The sequence below is a fragment of the Mya arenaria genome, chromosome 12, assembly GCF_026914265.1.
Source record: "Mya arenaria isolate MELC-2E11 chromosome 12, ASM2691426v1".
Classification (NCBI taxonomy): domain Eukaryota; kingdom Metazoa; phylum Mollusca; class Bivalvia; order Myida; family Myidae; genus Mya; species Mya arenaria.
Window position 1 is genome coordinate 2,237,779 of NC_069133.1, and position 9,702 is coordinate 2,247,480.

Below are 9,702 nucleotides of genomic sequence, written 5' to 3' on the forward strand. Positions count from 1 at the left end.
GTTATCTTGAGCCGGTACTGACCAATCGGACGAAATACTCTGTATACAAAAGGAAACATCGTTACATTCAACGCTTTGATATGCGGCAGTATAATTCATACACATACTGCTTTACTAAAATAACTTGCTTTATATAAACGAATACCCAATGCTGGCCAATCTAAGGAAACTAGTTAAAGAATAACCGGATTTTGTACCCGGTCCCCCTTACTATCATATAGTATCCTACCCGTTCTGACGTCTCTTTTATAAAATCAAAATACTTTATTGGAAGTAAGGACAGTATAATTGAATGACTTTTTTTAGGAAAGAGCAGTAGCTGACGTTGGAAAAACACGTGGCCATATCCCTTTGCATGAGCGTAAATCATGTTGCATTGCACTGTTTCTCTTACTTTGTTGCTTCCTTTATCATACATGTATATTGTTTGGTGTTCGCACATATTTGTGGACCAATAGCAATCGGATTTACCCTATTTACTGCAGCTCGAAATCATGTAGAGCAGATCTGACGGTAAATATAAACATTTATTTTTGTAGAGAGTATTTTGTTCATCTACATGATTTAGTAAAGCCCTCTATTTTTCATGGATCGCTCTGCCCTCTGCGCATGCGCGACGGAACTATAACAGTTCATTCGGAGCTCCTCGGCCATTTTTATCGAAAACAACCTCATCAGGAGAAGTAGTTCGTATTTTTTTAAATTATATCATTAATTAAATGTAGTGTTTTAGCTTTTATTTTTCCTATCTTAGTTTAAATTGATTGCCAGTGAAGTGTATTATTGCAAACAAAATTTAGAATCCCAAGAGTTAAGTCATTAAGTGTAACTGTTGAATAAAAATATAACGCGATCCACTTGCAGCGGACTTAAACATACCGATTTCTGATTATATAAACCGTCCATATACATCCGAGGTTGTCTTCGAGAAAAATGGCCGAGGAGTTCTAACTTATACATAAATGTATCTTTATACAATAAAATATAATGAATTTAAAAAAGACTTAATGTCAACGTTTACATTTCTCAGTTGTTGATATTACAAAAGAAGGTATAGGCAAGCGCTAGTATTTCAGCCATTAAATTGTGAAGCCATTAGAATGAGAAGCCATTAAATTATGAAGCCATTAAATTGTGAAGTTATACTTACGGTTTGGACTATCACATCTTTGAGATATACTCGAATGCATTCAATGTTACATGTCGGATTGACTTTCGGGTACACATCTGGCCAACACGACAGGCGGAAGTCAGCCTGAAAGTAATCATTAAGGAGATTCATTTTAATTATACCCGTCAGAAATTTCTAATACATAGGCGTCACAAAATATGTCCATATTTCCTCTTTGAAATGGATATAACCGTATTTCGGTCTTGTAACGTCAAATTTTAACATGCGATGTAAACTAACGACATAAAGCAAATTGTAAACAGCCTGTCTTCTACATTTCTGCTTCGCCTTTTATACAGTGTATGATCAGTAACGACGGAATGCAAGCGGCGGTATGTGTGCAAGTCACTCTTCTGTGGTGGTGTATCTACTTGGCGGGGATCACACTTTTTGACCACCTTCACACACAAGTCAACCGCTAGTTTACCACGGCCGAATATATTTTATAAAGGTATTTCTTGTTTCCAGATGAGTTCAATCTTCAACAGCTTTCACGAAAAATAATTATTATATTGATCATTTTTGAACTATTTTCTTGGCACCTGCTTGGATTTTTTAAAGTTTGAAAATCACTGTCGGTTTTACATATAACAAGTAAATTTGTGTATATTGTTTATTATAGTTTTTTTGCAATCTCTAGATACATGTACCCTAACTGGAAACAGCCCCTCAAAAACCGGAAACAGCCCCTCCATCACCGGAAACAGCCCCTCTATCACCTATTACAGCGAAACCAGTACTTTCTCTCCACAAAATCCTTGGAGTGGAGCATTTCAAAACTTGTGTCTCGGCACGCTCGGGTCTGTCTTCGTCCTTTTCAAGATATGAGTCCCAGGTAATGGATGCAAAGTTCAACAGTGTTTTCTCTAGAGTAATATAATATGGCTGTTTCTTCTTTGTATTAGAGACATTGTTGATTTTTTTTTCATTTTTTGCATATCTACTGACATTCAAGGACCATTGGTGAACATTCAGAAATGATTATTCAGAGATATTGTGTTTTAACTTGTTTCAATATATGTCAACATTTATTATAGAAATGAGTTTTTTTTCTGTTTAAATAAAGAAGGCAATACTTCATGTCGTTGTAGCTTATATCGCTCGCTCAAGTGTTAAGTGATTGGAAAACGTTCTGTAAAGCATTTTGAAGACTATCATAATATATTATGTGAAAAGTGCGACTTATGGGGTAGGTTTCTATGGTATGTCTTTATGTAGCAAGATCATCAATGACCCTACTACGATGTCTTGTGTAACTCAATGAAACTTGAACTCATTTTAACCAGTCATTACGGTTAAGAAGGCTTAACGTTGGTGTTTTTCGATAGCCGATTATACATAAACAGAAGTGAATCTAAGTTACTGAAAGATTGCATGATGACTAAATTGAGATCAATCCAGAAGGCTGTTATCTATCACGTGACAATACTGCATGTGTTCGTTTAACATTTGAAACGGGTATCCATTTGATTATTTGAAACTTTGTATATATTGACCAAGATAACATTTATTTAGAAAAACCCAAAGAGTTCAACATATAATTGTACATGTAAGTTATTTAACATTTATCTACATTCCGTTTTTCTCACAATAGTTTACGAAAATGCTACGAGTTCACATATTAGACACATTCAATGTGTCAAATACCTTGCTCTTCAACACTATTCATACACATGTTCTTCCAAATCAACTGGCTGAAATGGCACTGTCTCTTCCTGTATATCGGTCTTCTGTTATTCAAGTCAGTCGTTATGTAAAGTTGCATCGCTCGGCATGATCTAAATATCTATTTTCAACAATATTCATAAGATTATAGAGAATATTTACCTCGGCGTATAGTCGGAAGAAATGATCCTCGATTAATTGTATGAGTTCGGATTGGGTTGAACTCGGATACAAATCTTCGAAACTGTAAAGAATAAAAAAACTTGAGTATGCGGTAAGTACTTTCATATATATATATATATATTTGATATATTACTTGTCTTCATTTCGTTTAATTAATTTCACTCGTTTCCTCATCTGTCGTGATTGTATTCTCCACATGAAGATATATACCAACGTTATATAACGGCGACCGTGCAACAATCGGTTATTTTGGTTCGGTCACAGCGTAACGCGGAAACAGGACGCGACGTCAGAATCATGTTTTATCGCGCAATAAATAGTTAATGTATAGTATCATAGTTTAATGATCAGGGTTTAATAGAGAACAATAATAGTTCAGAGTATGTTTAAACGTACAACTCATAGATTGTGGCATCCGCGACAGCACAAGCCTCTATAACTACGCAATCCTGGATGTCAGCATATGCACGCTTTATGCGCTTGTTTTGTGGCTTTTCAATAAACTGTTCGTCAACGCTCCTTTTTACTGAAATTTCCAACATAAGTTCATGGTTAGTTAGAACATTCAAAACCACAACCAACGCTGGGATGTCGAGTCACATGTCGCTGAAGTAAAATATCTATAATATCAAGTTTAAAGGCAAAACAATTGGCATCCTACCTTTATGATTGCGATAAACAATACAATACTAATTTTGATGCAATATTTTCAATAAGTTTAGAGAGTTTCTGGACATAACAGCCACATTCGAATTGAAAGGCAAACAAAAATCTATACAATTTAATGGTCATAATGAATACGTAAAGAATGTGTCCAAATAGCCTGTCGGTCAATAGTTAAGACTATAGCACTGGTCTTCGGCAAATACACAAATGTAGTTTTTATTAACGAGCGACAAACCATTCTTATGTTAAGCGTCAACTCTTGGTATGGAAACCTCTTAAGCTATCCTGAAAACAGCATCAAAGGAACCCCCGAAAAAAATCGATTACTGAATAAGTGTCATCCTCTGTATATTATAGACACCAGAGCCCCCTTAGTCCATTTTGGGCTATTCTGAATTGTTAGATAGATTTACACTGCAAAATGAGTCCATGCTGAGCATGGGAATCACACAGAAGGCATCGTTTTCTGATATCAAACGCCAATAGTTTTTTCTCCTTTTCTCCAACATAACAAGGAAAAGGTCCAATCATTTTACCAGTAGTCGCTGGACTAGTCTTGTGAAAGCACAACATACATCATAACCATAAAAAGACAGCGCTTAAACTCACTCTTCCCCTCCCCGCCTGAGCCACCGTCCAACTCCGGTTGGGGCATATATATAAAACTCCAATCATCCTGCAGTCTCTCTTTTAACAGGTGTTGTCCTATGTGTCCCTGGTCTTTCGTCGGATACAGCTCGTACATCGCCTCGTCCACGGCAAACGACCCTGACTAAAAACGGAGGAAATGGCTTGAAATATAAGAATTTTAAACTCTTTCAAACAAAAATTGCTACGTCATCATATTGGGTAATCATTTGCAAGCTTTAACGGTAAAAATGGTGACGGGTTCACAACTATCCCTTTTACTGCCCTATTAAGTCTCATTGCATGATACTAATATAGTTCATGCGAAATCTTTGCCGCTTCTGGTTGCCTCCTTTAATAAAGGTTTAAAACTTAAAGATAAGCATAAATAATTTGCTCAACGACGATGCCTACGACGACGATGCTAAGATAATACAAAAAATAGTTGTGATTCTATATGGATAAGTGTTATTGAAGTGATATGTCGTGTATAAAATGTCAAACTCACCAGCGTGCAATGATCTGTATGCGACTCACAAGTCATCATAATGGTTGCCAAGTTGTCGACGTCATTGTACACGGCAAGTCGGTGCTGAAGGTGAGTCTCAGATTATAAAAACATATCATGCTAACGTTGCATCGTCAACGGTGTGCGGGTTATAGATTGCGAATAGTTCAAGCATTGTACTATCTATCAATTTAAATAATCTTAACATCTGACAGAGAGTTGTTGTTTTTTATTATATGCATTCTGGTTGTTTATAGAGATTTATCAGCGAAAGAACATTGTTATTTCATTTTTTTAAAACAGTGAACATATCTATTTGATATTTTTGATTGTTTTAAGATTTTAGCCCGCTCTCATTCCAAAATCAAACTTCAACGTGCCCAGGACTGGGACACAATTTCAGCGATGTCATTTCCGAAGTAATGTTACGTTCGCAAATGTCCTCTATATGTTATATTGGAAATACAAATATTTGTGCTACTTACAGAGTTCCTAAACGATATAGTGCCAGGCTGGGAGAAGATTGTCTCATCGGACGACAGAAGAAAGTTCTTAGTGAGATTTAGACGCACTTCTTTGTCGTCTGCCACCGAGAGAGCGATGGCAATGTGGTCGGGGAACACTGCCTTTGTGGCTACGTCTCTACGACGCCTGGCCACGGGAGGAATCTCCACCTTCACGGGCCGTTCTGGTGCTGTATTTTCTTTCTTTTCTTCTGATCAACCAGAATTGTAGACAATTTGAATTATTTGTCGTCTTTAGAAACGGAATATTGCTTAAACTGTCAATCACACCTCAGAACAGGAATGTACGTACGTTTTAAGGTAGCCTTAAAGAAACGCCGAGTGAAGTGATTCATAGTTTATTTATATTAAGTTAGTAAAAAGGAACACTATCAAACCAAAGAAATTGTAAAAGGGTTGTCATACTGTATTTCGATCCGGATGATTGTATTAAGCTCGAAATAATAATTTTTAGATTCGGATTTTACAAGGTGTTAGTCGAGTGAAATCAAAATCCGCAAAAATACCCGAATGTCGAATGTGACAATCCAGATTAAAACGCAGTTCTAATTACTGGGTTAATCCATTTAAGTGACATGTGGTACCTTATTGAATGTGGAATAGGAACGGAATACGGTCATATTGCAATGTAGTATGATGAGTATATAATAAGCTATACAATTTATTTTCTACTTCTGTTTAATTAAAAAACATTTTAATAAATATCTGGCTCAAATGGTATAAATCTGGATAACTCTCTGCGTTCTCCTAACCATGCTCGTACTTTGTTTTAAAAAGGTTTTAAAAACTTGTGTATATTTGTTTTCAATAATACTATAAGTATTAAAAAAAGAAGAACGAACAATTGCGAGGGGATAGTCACAAGATACGCTACAATGAATAGATAGAATGAAGATATCCGATTCCATATTGTACTGGTATCATTTAGAAGGGCTTTATTTGCAGAAAAAAGTATATTTCAAACCAGCTCATTTGGCATCGGAATATTGCGCAAAAATATTTCACTTCCGAGTTTATTCGAAATTAAGAGCAAAATTACAATCTATAATTACTTCAAATTTATTAAAACTTGGATGTGTTTTTTTCATGTTAGTAATCAACAAGCGATCTCTTTTCAGAATATACCATTATCAAATTGGAGCAGTATGTTTGATTGAGCTACCAGAGAGCTAACGTCTTGGTTGGGGGGATTCCTCAGCGCGATGCTAAAGTCTACGAGCACTTTCAGTGCTTTGATTTATTTTGAATACAACAGTTTTAAATACACCTACGGTTAATCTGAAACTCAGATTCAGTTCGAATCCTACATGTGTATGTTACGAAAGATTGGGGGTAATTAGTGATTTATAAATTTGACTCATTTAAATAGAAATCATTCTAATTAATCAGAGGTTTGATAACGAAAAATCTGTCGTACGCATAGAAACATCACTCTGGTGTACGAGAATGATAGAAATGAAAATTGCAAAAACACTGGCCAGGAAACTTACCCCTTACAACCGCCTGTCCTGTCTGACCTGAGGCGTTCGGGACAGTGGTAAGCACAATTGCGAAACCCACACACAATGACCACATACAAACCATGGCCATTCGATGTTTGTAATGTGCTGAAATAATGTATTTATATATAGAATAATAGTATACAAGTGCAATCGATAAATAATATGTATGATAAATAATTCTTAGGCAGCAATTAATAAATACTTTGTTTGGTCGTACCCGACCGACTCACAAAAATAGCTTTGACTTGAAAGTGTCTCTAGCCTCTCCCGTGGTCAATAAATAAAATCGTTTGCCATAAGGGTATTAGACAATTGGGACACCTCGGCCATCTACGCCACTCGATAGAGCAGTCGGAACACCTCGGCCATCTCCGCCACTCGATAGAGCAATCGGAACACCTCGGTCATCTCCACCACTCGAGAGAGTTGTTTCAAAGAAAATTGCCCGAGGTTGGGAAATAAAGTGTTAAGAAGAAAAAGGTTGTAGAATTATTTCACTAATTTTCTAAAACTTTTTTATTTGCGTTCTACGATTTAACGAGTTATATCATGTTTAATAAAAAAAATACATACAAATATTTAGTGAACTGGAGTAACTCATAGAATAGCAGTTGAACGTCATGACAAATATGGATTCAAATACATCTACATATCTTTTGCGCGGACTGAAGAGAAGGCACACTTTTATCTAATGCTTTGCCTACCATTTATATTAACACTTCTCAAACACAAACACAAACACTTTTAACGCATTCAAGCAAAATGTAGATGTCTTACTAAGTTATCTTTTCTAATAAAACGTGGATATTGTGTCGGAGCTCGAATTCGACATCAAGGTACGTTAACGCAAGTATAGAATCAATACATATATACGAGTATATATAGTAATGGAGTATATTGGTTGTAATGTGAATACTGCTTTTCGCGATTGATAGTTATAATACCAGGAGTAATATACCAGTATTAAATGCATACAACAAGCAACTATATATTTATAGATATAACCGAGTCGTATGATAATAATTATTTCGAAGCATATTTGTAAACGATATACTTTCCATTGATGTAGACACTAATTATCCTTTTTAACATGGATGGAGTTTTATCAACATATTTTTTAATACATAATATGAATACATGTACATATCTTTTACTTATCCTTGAAGAGAGATATTTCGGACGCTCAAAACTGCATCCGTCCAAAGTCTGACAAGAGCAGTCAGAGCTTGGTTAAATAGAGGAAAATTGTTTTTTTGTTTCAGTGTTACTTAAAGTACATATATATTTCACTGGGTGAGCACCTAAAGCTATATATCACGAGTGGGCATAGCCACGAGTGAAATATTCACTATTGGTGTTCACGAGGTGAAATATCTTGCGATCTTACACTGAAACAAACAATTTTATATTTATTTTATGTTAAAAACTGATATGAAATTACATGTAAATGCAGTTGTTGTTTTTTTTTCAGAAAAGCGAATCAAACTGTTTTGTGAACGTATCGCTATTTCATAAATGACGTCGTGTGATATTTGATTTGGCAGAGAGAGCGAAGAAAAATCAACACAGACACAGTGAAATATAATTTGAATTTCATTGACAAATCTATATATATAAATCACCGGAAAGCATATAATAAAAACTATTTATTGACAGCATCGACTCCGGTTGCATCGTCTTAATCGGTATATTATTTTAATGAATTAATATTACATATGCTATTATTCCGATGGGCTCTACAATAAATATTTTACGCTGTTTGCGAAAGACCTGGGTGACTTTTCAAAACCGCAACACAAGCGGTGAAAGGTCTAATAAAAACATTAAAAAGTATTTGTCGTTCGGTAAAATCTTAAGTTCGAACACAATTTTAACACCCCTCAATGGCAATCGCCATCAGTAACATATTTCAAAAGTTATCACTACAAAAGAGAAAAAGAGAGAAATAAAACCAAACACAAAAAAGTCTTGAAAGATATAAAAAGCGAACTGCAAAAATAAACAATGACTGAATCGTCATACCTGTAACAATTATTCCAATCAAAACAATACTATTTCGGTTCTTGTTCAGTTTGATTGTGATTTTCAAAAATTTCATCGGGTTTATAAAGAAACCGATGACAGTCCCTGAAAATGGTATTACGCCTCTTTTGTTTACGTATGAGATCTAATTGGCTACAACTGTCGCAGATAGCTGGAATTTTGTTCACGTCAGTAAAAATCCCATCATGTCAAGTCAATCTTTACACAGACAAAGAAAAATTAAATTGTTCACATATACATAAAAACATATGTTGACTTCAAGAGATCATATATTATGATATGTTAACAATGATTATCTATTGTTCACTCACGCGATCAGCCTAAGAATACACAGGTTTTTAAACAATCATAGTTTATTTTCTCAGCTATACTTATATCTGGGACCAATGACAAATCCAACTCCCAGCTTATATATACTATTATAATAATAATATTATAGAATTTGATTTTCTTGAATAAAGTGATATATGAAGTTCCCAATCATATTTTGGATGGGAAAATCAACGGTCTCGTGAAATAAGCCTTTCTTGGGCACTTTCTCGTGCGCCTGATAAGATTCTACTACAATGGCTTCTTCCAAAGCATTATCGTAGTGATTTCCCCTTGCAAGTATTGGCGAATGCTGCATAGTGATAACTGCAGTAATTGCAAATGAAATGACAAAGCCCCAGAGCAAACATATCCAGGCAAAGGGTTACATTGGTCCCGGATCTGCTGTATATTTGTTTGTTTTCCGTATCATTTTAAATCTTTCACACTTTAAAACGCCTTAAACCAAACCCGTTTTAACGTAGGCCGATATGTCTTAAACAA